A 14,957-nucleotide genomic window follows, 5' to 3' on the forward strand; every position below is an offset into this window, starting at 1 on the left:
CTCCATGCCTGTTTCTCTGGGAATAGACCCAGTTTTCCTCTGATGTCATGCCAGCTTTGAGTATGCTTGTATACAACCCTTCCTGGACCTGTAGGATCATTTTATAGGATTGTACACCCAGAATCATGACTGCTGAGACATCGAGTACCGTTTGTGTACATTATTTTCTGTATCTAGATACCATCAGAGGGCCCTGCAAGGTTGGTGTATGAGTCTCAAATCTCACTTAAAAGTACATAAAGCTTCCCATATCCCCTACCCTCTTATGGCGTTATCCAGTTGTCTAGATTATTGGTCTAAGAAGGTAAAGAGATTCCAATCTCTCATCCACCCCCTTTCTCCTAGAACACCATCAGTGCTTACCTTAAAAATGCAGATGACAATTTAGGAAAAATAAATAAAACCAATAATTTAATAGGAAGAGAGAGAGAAGTTACTTTACGCTCCTACACTATCAACTGGCAACAATCTAGGAAGCTGGATGATGGTCTCTCCCTCCCCACTTCTCCCATTTGCATTTTTTCTGACTGCTAACGAATTTGAGCCCTTCCTCATTAGATGGTGGTCCTGGATTTCTGTTCTCGAAATGGTCTGTTTGTATTCTTAGGCCATTTCTCTACTGAGAGTTCTGTATTTTTCTCAAAGGTTTGTAGATATCAGTCCCTTTTTTATTTTAGAATAAAGCTGAAATATCGCCTCCCTATATGGTGCACCCCTGTCTCAAACTTCAAAGAGCCAGTAGGTATGGAGAGAAACAGGTGGGTCTCCTCTGAGCAGGTGCACGTTACCTCCATTACATGAAAGACACTGCTATTTCTCCCCCATTGTTACTCCCATCATTGGGTATCACACAAACATTTCCAACCACTGCTGCCCCCCACACTGCTTACCACCCATCAACAACCTCCTTTCATCCAGAAATGAAAAGGAAATGCTTCAATCCATTCGGCTATGCTTTTTGCCCCCTGGAGTAAACCAAATGAATTTTTCTCCCTCTTTTTCTAACCGGATTCTGCTGGCTGGTTACAGCAAGGAGCAGTAAAAATTCACACATTTTTCTTAAAGACTTAACATTTGTCCTCAGATTGTCTATTTCAGGACCAAATGCCACCCAGGGCAATCACCAATTTCATTGAGCTCTTGTTATGATAGCTGATTCACATTAATTTCACCATTTTAAGTCACTGAGACATAAAAAGATTGGGAATTTTTTAGTTACATTGCGTGGAATTTTAGTCTCTGGGGAAGAGAGAAGAGTAAAAAGAGAGCCACGATACGTGTATTTCAAATAACATGTATAGTTATGGCAAATAGATTTTTTTTTTTTTACCAAAAACATGAGAATGTTATATGCTCTGTGGGGAGAACTTTTTCTTTGGACAAATTAAAACAAATTCCTGAGGAATAAACTTAGGGAAACAAATTTTAAGTGATACCCAGAAAACTATCAGCATTTACTATAAAGATGGATATAATCATTCAAGAAAAGGGGACACCTGGGTGGCTCAGTCGGTTAAGCATCTGACTTCGGCTCATGTCACGATCTCACAGTTTGTGGGTTCAAGCCCCGCACTGGGCTCTGTGCTGACAGCTCAGAGCCTGGAACCTGCTTTAGATTCTGTGTCTCCCTCTCTCTTTCTGCCCCTACCCCACTTGTGCCCCGCCCCTCAAAAAAAAACATTAAAAAAATCACACAAAGGAAAATATTAAAAATAATAATAACTTAAGAAAAGGATCAAACCAACAATTTAACAAGGAATGAGAAAATATAAATATAAAAAGTCTCATGTAAATTTGGAAATAAATAATACTTGTGAAAAGTGTTTAAGAACCCTTAAACGATGAATTGTATTATCCAGTTTGATCAAGAACCCTATCAGAGGGTTACTCTTATAAACTTCTTATAATCGTGTCAGCTTGACAAGAGGATCAGAACCTTAAAAGTGCAATAAACAATGTCATAATTATATGGCCTTAATGAGAATAACAGGAATTTGGCTTCAAGTCAGAACAGACAGTTGTTACCATATTTGCCTACATCTAGAAGCTACTGTAAAGCTTGATGGAATTTTTTAAGGCAGCTCTCAGGCATCAGGCAGCAGGCAGTGGAGGGCCATCATCAGAGAGAGGAGGGAAGATGAAAGGGGGTGTCATGATTGCCTCAGGTCTGTGCATTGGAACAGCTTCTAAACTGCAGCACGAGAGCGTGGAACCCAAGCAGAGCAACGTCAGGGAGACAGAGAGCAGAGTTCAGGGCTGAGCTGCTGTAGGCAAGGAAAATGGCAGACAGAGGGCTCCAATATTGCCCAGGGGTCAAACACCAAATAGCAGACACTTAGAGAGCCTCAGTGAAGCCTGACAGAGAGCAGGGCTGGAGATTCCGGCTGCCACACAGTCCAGGGGTCCATGTGAATCCTGACCAGCCAGAGAGGTGCGATCCCACCGAATCCCCTGGGAATACACCTGGCACCTCAAGTCTGGGGGTCACACTTCAAGAAGGGGGCCACCCAGGTCCAAGAGCAAGAGCCATTCTACAACTGCCCTAACAGACTTCAACAAGCCGCCCTGGGAGCTAGCTGATCTGTCAATAAATTAAATGGCTTCTAGAGAAAAATTGCATAGCACTCGCTAAGTAAAGGCAGGAAGAAAGAAAGAAAGGAGAAAGAAAAATCTAGACTCTCAACCATGCAGCATGCACAATTTCAGTCATGCAACGAAAAAGCACCAGACATGGAAAGAAATGGGAAAATATCCCCCATACGTAGAGGGAAATGGGCAATGGAAACCAACCCTGAAATAACACAGAAATTTCAGACAAGAGATTTTAAATAATTATTATTATAGAAATATGTTCCAGGATTTACAGGAAACTGTGTTCATAATTTGATCAATTGATAAAAGTGATTAACCCATAGCAGTCAAGACAAAAGGGGGAAAGACACAAATTCCCATATCAATGATGAAAAAGAGAATATCTCCATAAACACAACAGACCTTAAAATAATAGAATATCATATACAAGTATTACAACTAGACGAAATTACCTGAAAAACACAAACTTACCAAACTGATTCAGGGTGGAATTAGAAATGTAAAGAAATTGAATTACTTATCAAAAACATCCCCTCAAAGGAAACTACAGACTCAGATTCATTTCTTGGTGAACTCTGGCAAACATTTAAGGGGGAAAAAAATCATACCAACTTTACAGAAACTTTTTTTAGAAAATAAACTAAACTAGGGGCGCCTGGGTGGCTCCGTCGGTTGAGCGTCCGACTTCAGCTCAGGTCATGATCTCACGGTACGTGAGTTCGAGCCCCGCGTCGGGCTCTGTGCTGACAGCTCAGAGCCTGAAGCCTGCTTCCAATTCTGTGTCTCCCTCTCTCTCTCTGCCCCTCCCCTACTCATGCTCTGTCTCTCTCTGTCTCAGAAATAAATAAAAACATTAAAAAAAAAAAAAGAAAAGAAACTAGAACTACTAGTTTAGAACTACTTCACAACTCATTATGTGAAGCTAGCAAAAACCTGATACCAAAATCTGGCAAAGATATCGCAGAACAATATTTTTATGACCGTAGATGAAAAAAAAATCCTTTTCAACATATTAACAAATCAAATCCAAATGCATATACATATGGATGTGTGTGCATATGTGTATATCCATATATAGTGGTAATACATCATGACCAAGTAGGTTTATTGTAGGAGAATTATTAGCAGAATCATGAAGAATAATCATTTGATCATCTTTTTTTTATTATTTTTAATGTTTATTTTTGAGAGAGACAGAGCATGAATGGGGGAGAGGCAGAAAGAGAGGGAGACACTGAAGCTGAAACAGGCTCCAGGCTCTGAGCTGTCAGCACGGAGCCTGTCGCGGGGCTCAAACTCACAAACTGTGAGATCATGACCTGAGTCAAAGTCAACGCTTAACCCACCGAGTCACCCAGGCGCCCTTCATTTGATCATCTTAATAGATGCTGAGAAAAATTTGACAAAATCCAGTACTCGTTCAAAGTAAGCACTCTTATCAAACTGGTAAACAGAATTTTCCCAGTCTGTTGGAGGTGATCAACAAAGAACACACAGCGAACGTCCTGTTTAATGGTTAATATTGAACACTTTCCTCTTGTGGTTGGATTAAGCTACGATGTTTACTCTCACCACTTTTCTTCAACATTAGATTGGGGGTCTTAACCAGACCTTGTGACAAGTGAAAAAAAATAAGAGAAAAAAAATAAAAAGTCCTAACTATTGTAAAGGAATAAATAAAATTATGATTATTTTCAGTTCACATGGTTGTGTATATTAAAAACATTAGGAACTCAATAAACAATAGCTAGAAATAATTAGTGAATGTAGCAAGATAAGACACATCGTCAATATAAAAAAAAACAAGTGTTTTTATGCTAATCACAAACAATTGAAAAAGAAATGTTAGGAGACAATACCATATACAATAGTAAGAATAACAGGAATAAATTTAACAAAAGATGTTCAGTGAACAACTACAAAACATCACAAAGTGAAATTAAAGAAAATATTAAAAATGGAAAGATGTATCATGTCTATGGATTGGAAATTTCAGTGCATTAAGATGGCAGTTTTTGCAACAAATAACACTGGAACAATTGGATGATCATGTAAAATGAAATATACTTGACTGATACCTCATCCCATAAACAAAAGTCAATTTGAGATGGGTCATAGACCTAGTATAAAAGCTGTAATTACACACCTTCTGGGAGAAAACAGTAAAACATCTTTGTGATTTTTCTTACAACACAGAAAGCACTAACCAGTAGTAAAAATTCTTTGTGCCCAAGGATGTGTCTACAGATCAATAATTCACAAATGAGAAGAGAGCTTCCAGTGTCCCTAGGATCACACCCAGGAACACACAGCATGTTGTGAAAAGCAGGGTGTGGGCGGAGACTGAGAGATGTGTGCTCTGCCTGTGGTGAGGGATGGGTCAGAGGAGAAGTGGGTTGTAAATAAGATTTAAGAGCCATAAGAGCCATCTCAGAGGAGGGGGAATACTGGTCCGTGCCATCAAGGACCATCTGGGGTGTGCAGAAATTGGAGTGTCTTTTTTAATTCTGTTCCCACCCAGTTATGTGTCTCCTGTGTTCCTTCCTCTGATGATGGTCGTTCACTCCTCCTCTGGCACAGATTCTGCTCCCAGTACGATGTATGTTTCTCTTCTCTTTGCCACGCGTCTGCACACTTCTCCCGTCAGACTCCACTAGCCCTCAACGGACAGGACCCCCGAAAACAGTTTACATTCACCTCCCAAATCTCTCCCACTCCAGTCACTGCCCACAGCAGGCGGGGAGGGGGAGCAGCAAAGCAGCATGTTTATGTTAAGAATTGCAGATTCGGGTGATGATTTTCCCACTAAGGACAAACCCAAATGACAATCATTCTTACAATTGTCCTGTTTATTTTAATCAAGCCCCTGGATAAGCAATTTATTGGGGGGGAAACCCCAAGTTTCTATGGATATGATTAATGAAGAACTCTATCCAGAAAGAGAGAGAAGGGAGAGAACACTGGAATATGTCATAGAGAACTTGTACTCTGGCTGCAAAATGTACCTGCGTACTTCTGAATAAAGCAATGAGTATTCAAAATAACAGGCGAGAGAGAGAAATGGTGGCAAATGAACAAGAGAGGCCATGAGTTGGTAATTATTGAAGCCAGGTAACGTGGGGGTACGGGGAGGCTCATTGTATCATGACAGCATCTGTTTTATACATGTTATAAATTTTCGTAATCAAAAGAGAAGCTATTAAAAAGGAGACGTTCCTGATGTGATATACAGCCGAACCGATTAGTGTAGGAGGCTCTGGTATACCCCTGGATAAGGAACAAGGAGAGGCACAGACCTGGAGGGGCAAAGAAGATTAACTGATCACATCAATATTTCACATGATCTTTGTGGTTCCGCTATCTTTGTTTTTTTTTTAATATGAAATTTATTGTCAAATTGGTTTCCGTACAACACCCAGTGCTCATCCCAACAGGCGCCGTCCTCAATGCCCGTGGTTGCGCTGTCTTTGTACTTTGTCGTAATGAAATACTGAAGACTTTCCTCCTAAAGTCAGGAACAATTTATGTTGAGCTAAAATTACCTCTTCACGGAACTCTTTTCAGTTCATTCAAATGTGAGGGAAGGTGCTAAGTATTCTCTAAAGCATATACCCACATTAAGAGAATACCTTCCTACAATTAGCCTGTATTTTCCATAAAGATCTGTGCCCAGGAAACATTGACCAGAACAAGAGCATCATTGAAGAGCAATGTAAATTTGGAACCAAGTTAATAGTGCTGGTCCCCTAGGAAAAGACAAAACTCTCAAACTTTATGGTGAATATGTTCAAATTGCATAGCCTACCTAGACCTGAGTGAGAAAAAAAAATGAATAAATGCAGAAAAGAAAGAAAGAAAGAAAGAAAGAAAGAAAGAAATGTTACAGTGTCACAACCTCCACAGGAACTAGTTTCTCTTTATGTGAAAGCAATCTGGATTTACTCCATAGCCTATTCAACGGGGATGAGGGCACGCCCTTGAGCTACTGAAATAGCCAAGGCGTGGGAAGAGGAAGAGACTAGTCTCTGGTCGGTGGCAGAGAAGAAGGAGGAAGAGAAGAGGGGGAGTTGAAGAGTTTCAACATCCTCTGGTAGGACCCCCAGTAAGTAAACCAAGGCACCACCTGTCTGAGTAATAAGGGAGCGGAGGTAAGGCCTGGTGGGGAAAGGGGTGTGGCTGCATCTTTCTCCAAGGCCAGATAAGCTGTGAGGGGCAAGGACATCACTGACCGAATTTTTCCCATTTCCTATCTCCGTGCCCTGTTTCCCCAGCACTCCAAGTTGGAAACGCCTCCGTCTTGCCTCTCCCCCCCCCCCGCCATGGACCTCTTCTTGCTCCTGTGCTGTGTGGCCTTTTGTCTCTTGGGAACAGGTGAGTTTGGGAAACATAGGGAAGTCCTTACATCTCCCAGGTCCTGGCTGAAGCTTTTCCCTTGAGCCTGTGGCAAGAGGACTCTTCCTGAGCTCTGGCTCCGGTTTCCGTCTTGTTTTCTCACAGGCTCCGTGGATGCCGGCGTTACCCAGACCCCAAGGAATGGGATTATAGAGACAGGAAAGAGCATTGTACTGGAGTGTTCTCAGACTATGGATCATGCCTATATGTACTGGTATCGACAAGACCCAGAACTGGGGTTACAGCTGGTCTACTTATCCTACGGTACCGACAATATTAACAAAGGAGAGGTCTCCAATGGGTACAGTGCCTCTCGAAAGGAGCGAGAGAAATTCTACCTGTTCCTAGAGACTGCCATTCCCAAACAGACAGCTCTTTACTTCTGTGCCACCAGAGACTTTCACAGTGCTTCTTGGCCACCTGCTTTCTATACAGAAAGACAGGCACATTTGCTCAGAGGGGCACAGAAGGCTTCCCCCGTGTGAGATGTGGGGATCTTTAGAGGTCTCAGTAGTTCTATGTTCCATGTGCCTCAATCTAAGCTTGAGGCCACATTAGATCAATGTCCCTAGGCCATGGGGTGACTGAAACCACAGGCTGGACTGAACCTATCTCCCTGCCCACTGACACTCTTTATGTATTCTAGTGGGGCTAGCCCGATAGTGTCATTCTAGAATGAACCTGACATTTGTCAATACCACCATGATTTTCTGTTTTTCTTTTTCTTTTACTTTGGGGTGTGGTGGGGAGAGGAAGAGGGAGAGGGAGAAGAAGAGGGAGAGGGAGAGGGAGGGAGGGAGGGAGGGAGGGAGGGAGGGAGGGAGGGAGAGAGAAAGAGAGAGAGAGAGAGAGAGAGAGAGAGAGAGAGAGAACCCTAGGCAAGCTCCATGCTTAGCAAGGAGCCTGATGCAGGGTTCAATCCCACGACCCTGGGATCATAACCTGAGCTGAAATCAACAGTTGTACGCTCAACCAACTGAGCCACCCAGGTGCCCCCACCATGATTTTCAATAAGAACATCTCTTATTAGCTCAAACACAATGTGGTTTTTCATGGTTCTTTTGCCTTTGTCTCTGCCCACTTTGCACTGTGCTCCTCTCCACTCTGTTCCTACCGACTGCCCCTTCCTCCTGCTGTCCCCTTCTCTGTCCTGGTTCCTCCAAGTGCCAGCCATTCTTCAGCTCTGTATTTGAGTGCCTTTAGACCAGGAACAAACCGACTACCTTGTTGTCTAAAACTTCATCCTAAATAAATTTCATTACTATTTAAATCTGACTCAGAAGGTGAAGTTTGTCAAGTACCAGGACTGGGATCTAGAAAAGTTATCTTTCATCTACTGCCCCACACGTGGATCTCTGCTGAGAATAATCTTCACCTGCAGGAGCAGATAGACCGTGTCATTATCTGGATGTACTGGATTCCCCCAGAATGTGCCTTCTCCCCAGCATGGAGCCAAAGCTCGGAGCTTGGAGATTCCTCTTTCTCTCAAAGGCCCTGGAATAAGCCTCCAGCCCCCTGCGGAGGGGACCCTCCTGGGAGCCAGCGAACTCCCGGCACAAAAATACTCAATCAAGGGCTCCATAGCATAAAACCTGCCTGAGAATCAAATTGAGGACTTTCTTATGTGCTTTGTCTCTGTACTCCACGAGCCTCAATTATTTTGGCAAGAGAATCCATGACTCAGTGACAGTTCACTCAAAGAACCCAAGTTATTTCATTTTCTACATGTTCTGATCTGAGAAGAATGTCACACCTTTTAAAAAAAAAAAAAATCTCCTGTATGAGTTCTAGCTCATCTGCTTTCCCTTTAAAAGGTCAGTTTGCTAGAGTTTTGTTCTCTGCTTTCCATGCACACTTCAGCGAAGCCTCATTCTGTAATAATAATTCTTCTCTCATCAACTATTAACTGTACCCTTTAATTATTTACTGGATATGTCTAGTAGATTTTCCTAGGACTTTTTCTTCTGCCTTCTTTTCCCCTTAGTATAGATATGCATCCTTAACCTTCCCACTCATGATCATGACAATTTCTTCCCAAGTTCCAAACTGGTAGACTCAACTGTCTCCTGGACCTGCTCTACAATTCAAACTCAAGTGACTTACTGCTGAATTTATCATCCCCTCTCCCCTACATGCACCCATTCTGGCCCAAACCCTGTGTTTCTTCTCAGTCTTAAACCACCATTCTAGATTCCTCCTTCCATAAGCTCTCATTAAATCCAGTTGCAAATCTATTACTTCTGTATTTCATATTGTCATAGGTTTGGTTTTCTAGAAAGCAGACTTCGTTAGGGGAGATCAGTGTTCGGTGGGTTATTAGAAAATGTCGTTGATTGATGGGGGGTGGGAGGGAGAGGAGGGTGGGTGATGGGTATTGAGGAGGGCACCTTTTGGGATGAGCACTGGGTGTTGTATGGAAACCAATTTGACAATAAATTTCATATATTGAAAAAAAATGCCGTTGTGATCAACATAAGTAGAAGGGAAAGAAGGAAGGATGGACTGAGGAAGAAGCCGGGCTGTTCTGCAACCTTAGCAAGAGCCTTAGCTGAGCCATAGGGTGGCCCTGAGAACCACCCGAGGTGGAGGTGAGGGGGCCAGGTCTTATACCCCACTCTCCTTGCAACAATGTCAGTGTGAATGTGTTGCCCTGAGAAAGGGCACGCCCACAGGTGGTAGGGACGGCTGAGACCATTCATAAAGAGGGCCGTCAGCCAGCAGCACCCCTAATGGATGGGGAAACTGTCCTTCACACCTGAAGGGAGATACAGGGGACACGTCAGTCTTCAATACACATGTTTATCTGATTCAGCTGCTCCTTTCCTTCCTTGGCGCTTCTACTCCAGTGCAGACTTTCATCATCCACTCCCCAGAAAAAAACCTCGGTGCCCTTCTTGACGGTCTATCAGCCTCTTACTTCCTCTGCTTTACTCGGTCTTAGATGTTGCCACCAGCCTGATTGCATGTGGCATTCTTCACACGGTACACAAAGCCTTTCATGAAAAGATCTGTGTCCGAAAATGCAGCCAAATCATCCACGTTCCCTTCAGCCCTTGAGACTCTAGCTCAGCTGAAACACCTTACATTTCCCTGACGAGGCCAAGGCCAGTTGGACAACTGTACCTTTGCAAATGTTCCCTCTCATCCGAGATGGACTTACTTCTTCACTGCTGGCTCACTCCTGCACAGCCTTTAATTCTTAGCTCAGAGATGAGCTTATCTGTAACGGCTATTGTGATTCCCGTGGACAGAGAAGATTCAGCTCTTATCCCTTCCAGATACTATACTTATTGTATTCTAGACTGACTCTCACCGAGTCTATATATTCTCTAGTTTAAGAGTGATGTCCCTCCAGGAGTGCCTGCGTACTCAGTTGGTTTCAGAGTCTCTCATTTTTGGCTCAGGTCATCATCTCACGGTTTGTGAGCTCGAGCCCCGCATTGGCCTCTGTGCTGACAGCACAGGACCTGCTTGGGATTCTCTCTCTCTCCCCTCTCTCTGCCCCTCCCCTGTTCACACTCTTATCTCCCTCAAAAATACATAAATCAACTTAAATTTTTTTTGAAAGAAGACTGATGTCCCTGCAATTTTATATCCCTAGAACTGTGTATAATGTCTGACTTAGCAAAGGAAAGATGGAAGAAAAGAAGGGAGGGAGGAAGGAAAGAAAAATAGACTCAACTACGTCTTCCAAGTAGTTCTTTGGGATTTTCTTGCAAGCAGCACGTTTTCTGAGTTCTGGGGCATGTTTACTTAAGTCCACCACACTCCCCACCTACAAGTCCTCTCAAAAGAAAGAAAATAAGTTTGGTTAAGCATAATGCTAGAGGAAGACTAAGAACATTGGAAAATGAGAGAAGGTGCTTTACTGGACCCAAAGTATGGAGGCATACATAACAATTTCTTTGATCGTTGCTGTGGCCTTCCTTGTTGACACTGAGAAATTCTCAGCAGCTGCTCCAGACACTTCCTGAACTATGCCAGGAAGGTGGGCCATGCATGGATTATTCCTGCCCTGGAAACGAGGGCTGGAGAGTCATCTCTGCCTTCAAATACTCCTTCATCTGAGTGGGACCCGAGCCTCTCATATCTGCCCCAGCCTAAGACCTGCCCCAAGTTCTTCTGTCTTTCTTTAATTCCTTCTGTGAGAATCAGATTTTACACCCAGTTACTGCTGGCGTCTTCATCCGTTCATCACTCATTCTTAAATCTTCACACTTAGAACAACTTGGGGCCTCCCCCCTTCCTATTTCTTTAAAATTCATCAGAAAACCCTTCCCAAATCTCTAAGTGTTTATTCATCCTTTTCACATTTTTTTTCAGCAGGGGGCAGTAAAATTTCATTATTATTTTTTTCTTCCTAGATGCTACCTATTAAGGCAAGACCAGCTTTCAAAGTAAAAGCAAAGACCGAATGTTGTTCAATTTTAATGATCACCCTTGTCTAAAGGAAGGCTTTCGCAGACAAGAAGATGTCAGGGTTTGGTAAGTCAAAATTGGTATATTCTTTTGGGATGTATGAGAGACCAAGAGTGAACACGAGTGTGCAGTTGTCATACATAAAATACATAAAGACCAGGGGCACCTGGGTGGCTCAGTTGGTTAAGCATCTGACTTTTGATTTCAGCTCAGGTCATGATCTCACGATATCACAGTTCATGAATTCAAGCCCCACATCAGGCTCTCGCTGACAGTGTGGAGCCTGCTTGGGATTCGCCTTCTCTTCCTTTCTCCCTGCCCCTCCCCTGCTCATGCTCAAGCTCTCTCTCTCTCTCTCTCTGTATCTCAAAATAAATATATAAACTCAAAAAAATGCATAAAGTCTGAAGAGGTCATCCGTCAGCTCCAAATCCCGGGTCAGCAGCAGCTAAGCAAGATTTTGAGTGACTGTCACCTGTGAATCCCAGTGAACCAGGGCAAAAAGAGGCAGAGGAAGGGAGAATGGGTCCTGGGATTAATCTTTGTGACTCATGACTGAAGCTACAGACTTTTCTGTTGAAAAAAAAATGGGGGAAAGAGGACAGTACTTGGTGTGGATGCTGTTTACTGCGACAGCACCCAAGATATTTTAGCCAGTGTTACCAAAGCATGTATTAGAAAGAACTGCAGGTCTGAATTTTCTATTCTATCATGATTGATGGTGCAGTGAAGAGAAAGATGAACTTGATAAAATGGAGCCTAAGTTGATAAAGTCGGCAAAATCTGAACCCCAAGTCCATGAGAAACAAGACCAAGAAAGCAATGTAATTAGCACCTGACAATGACCGTACGTTTTTCGGAGAATTCAGCACATGTTGCTTGCCGCCCTAAGCCCTTCCCACGTGTGACCTAAATGTGTTCCCTCATGTAATCCTCCCAACACGGTCTCTTGTGCCCTGTCTGATCCAGCCGCCCTGTTCCCTGGGACCTGGTTTTGAGCTCTTCTCTCAGCTTTGCAGAATCCATTCCAGCTCATCCTTCAGAGCTCACCCCAAACAGCCCTTCCTTTCCCGACCTTCCCGACTAGATCACATCTTCCTGTTGTAGCCTTTCAAAGCTCTGCAGTCCTCCCTTTCGTAGCTTGTGATATGGTTGCAATCTAATGTTTTGCAAAAAGAGTAGAGACTTAAGATAAACCAGCAAAGCATCGAGCCTACTTGGCGTGAGAAAAGTAAACAGAAATATCAGTCCTTTGATAGGTAAAGGGAGATAGATGACACCGCTATGTCAACAGGATGGCTGTCGGGCCCAGATGATCTGCAGGGACTGTGTTGTCACGTGGTGACTTCATCAAGAGCCCACCCCTCTTCCCCAGAACTGGGAGACACCCTTCCTGCCCTAACTGTGCCATGGCTGTCAGGCTCTTCTATTACGTGGCCCTTTACCTTCTGGGTGCTGGTAAGTCATTGACACAGATTTCTTTAAAATCAGAAAGAAACATTTTCCCCTGTTCTGGCTTTGAACCTGGTTCCAGCATCAAGGTCCACCCGGGACCCTGTCATCAATTTGTGTCTCCTTTTCTCAGGTCTCGTGGATGCTAGTGTCTCCCAGACCCCAAGACACTATGTTTCAGGAACAGGAAAGAAGATTACTCTGGAATGTTCTCAAACTATGGGCCATGAGAGCATGTACTGGTATCGTCAAGACCCAGGAAAGGCACTACAGCTGATCCATTATTCATATGGTATTAATACCACGGAGGAAGTAGAGGCCTCCTCTGGATCAACCGTCTCTAGAATAAGGAAGGAGCATTTTCCCCTAACACTAGAGTCCACCAGCCCCTCACAGACATCTCTGTACTTCTGTGCCAGCAGTGAATCCACAGTGCTACACAGGCACCGACAGCCTGCATAAAAAAGTGAGGAAGCCCCACCTTAACCTCATCTGAAACTACAAAAGCCACTGAAGATTTTCCCAGACTCCTCGGCCCTGAGAAGACAGTGCGGTCTGAATGACGGTGTGGGTAGAAAACTAACCCTGGGTCAGTCTCTGCGAAGATGGGGAATGGCCAATTCCGCATGCGAGGACTGACTTGTCCCCTGCGTTTTTATTCAGCCTAACTAGAGGTTCATTACTTCTGTGGATTGTTTCAAGAAACAAACTTTTAGTTCCATGGATTTCCTCATTGTTTTTCTGTTTTCTGTTTATTTGACCCCAAATGGGATCTTTATTATTCCTTCCCTATTCTTACTTTTGGTATACTTTTTGCTTCTCTTTACGGTTTCTGAAAGAAGAAATTTAGCTTAGAATGCAGACCTTTGTTTTTTTTTTATTCTCTAATGTAGCCATTTAATGCTATAAATATTCTTTTAATCACTACTTCATTCCATGTGATTTCATATTTTATATTTCTTTCTTCAGTTAAAAAATATAATTTTCTTTGAGATTTCTTCTGTAATCCATGATTCATTTAAGAGTATGTTGTTAAATTTCCGAGTATTTGGGAATTTTCCAAATTTCTTTCTGTTGTTTATTTCTAAGTAATTTGATCTGAGAAGATACTTTGCATTCTCTCGATCCTTTTATACATGCTGAGATTATTTTATGGCATAATATGTGGTCTATATTGGAAAACATTCTATACATTCTTGAAAAGAATGCATATTCTTTGGTCGTTGAGTAGAGTGTTCTAAAACCATCAGTTAATCAACTTGGTTGATACTGTTGTTCAGTCTCTTTACCCTGACTTGTTCTCTGTCTAGTTGGTGCAATCAATTTTTGAAGGTAGAGGGGCACCTGGGTGGCTCAGTCGGTTGAGCGTCCGACTTCGGCTCAGGTCATGATCTCACAGTATGTGAGTTCGAGCCCCGCATCGGGCTCTGTGCCGATGGCTCAAAGCCTGGAGCCTGCTTCGGATTCTGTGTTTCCCTCTCTCTATGCCCCTTCCCCACTCATGCTCCGTCTCTCTCTGTCTCTCAAAAATGAATAAACATTAAAAAAAATTTTTTTTAAATTTTTTGAAGGTAGGGTATTGAAACCACCAACTATAGTTTTGATATGTTCATGTCTTCTGTCATTTCTGTCAGTTTTTACTTCATGCATTTTGGAACTCTGTTGCTATGTGTCAGGAGACGCCCCAGTGTTGCCCATGCAAATGCTCTTTACACAAAAATGGACTAAATTTAGAAATTTATCGGATGCCACCAACTTTACTAATATACGCAACGTGGGAATCTCAGAAAGAGAGGAGCAAGAGAAAGAGGAGCAAAGAATTCATGGCCAAAAATTTCTCTAGTCATTGAAAACATTAATCAAGAGAATCTAGAAACTTAATGACCCTTAAGTACAATAAACACAGAGATACTCATCTAGACATTATAGTCAAACTTCAGAAAGCCAAAATACACAGAGAAAATATTGAAATCAACCAGAGAAAAATGACTCATCATGTGTAGGAGACCAGCAATATGGCTGAAATGATGGAGGTCAGAAGATAATGTGACATGCAGCAAGAAACAAACAAAAGTCGCCAAGAATTCTATACCCAACAAAGA

General features: G+C 42.8%; 1 long non-coding RNA gene and 1 gene segment (V, D, J or C); both read left to right on the top strand.

Annotated features, from left to right (window-relative positions):
* Nucleotides 1-14,957, top strand: part of LOC124523595 (T cell receptor beta constant 2-like) — a 196,792-nt gene that overhangs the window by 125,312 nt on the left and 56,523 nt on the right.
* On the top strand, nt 6,618-7,455 carry LOC124523603 (uncharacterized). The gene is made up of 3 exons (XR_006965044.1): nt 6,618-6,740; nt 6,864-6,963; nt 7,090-7,455. It is a non-coding gene; the product is annotated as an uncharacterized LOC124523603 (long non-coding RNA).

The sequence above is a fragment of the Lynx rufus genome, unplaced genomic scaffold, assembly GCF_022079265.1.
Source record: "Lynx rufus isolate CCGP_SWC_20201006 ecotype Redwood Valley unplaced genomic scaffold, mLynRuf1.p SCAF_4, whole genome shotgun sequence".
NCBI lineage: Eukaryota > Metazoa > Chordata > Mammalia > Carnivora > Felidae > Lynx > Lynx rufus.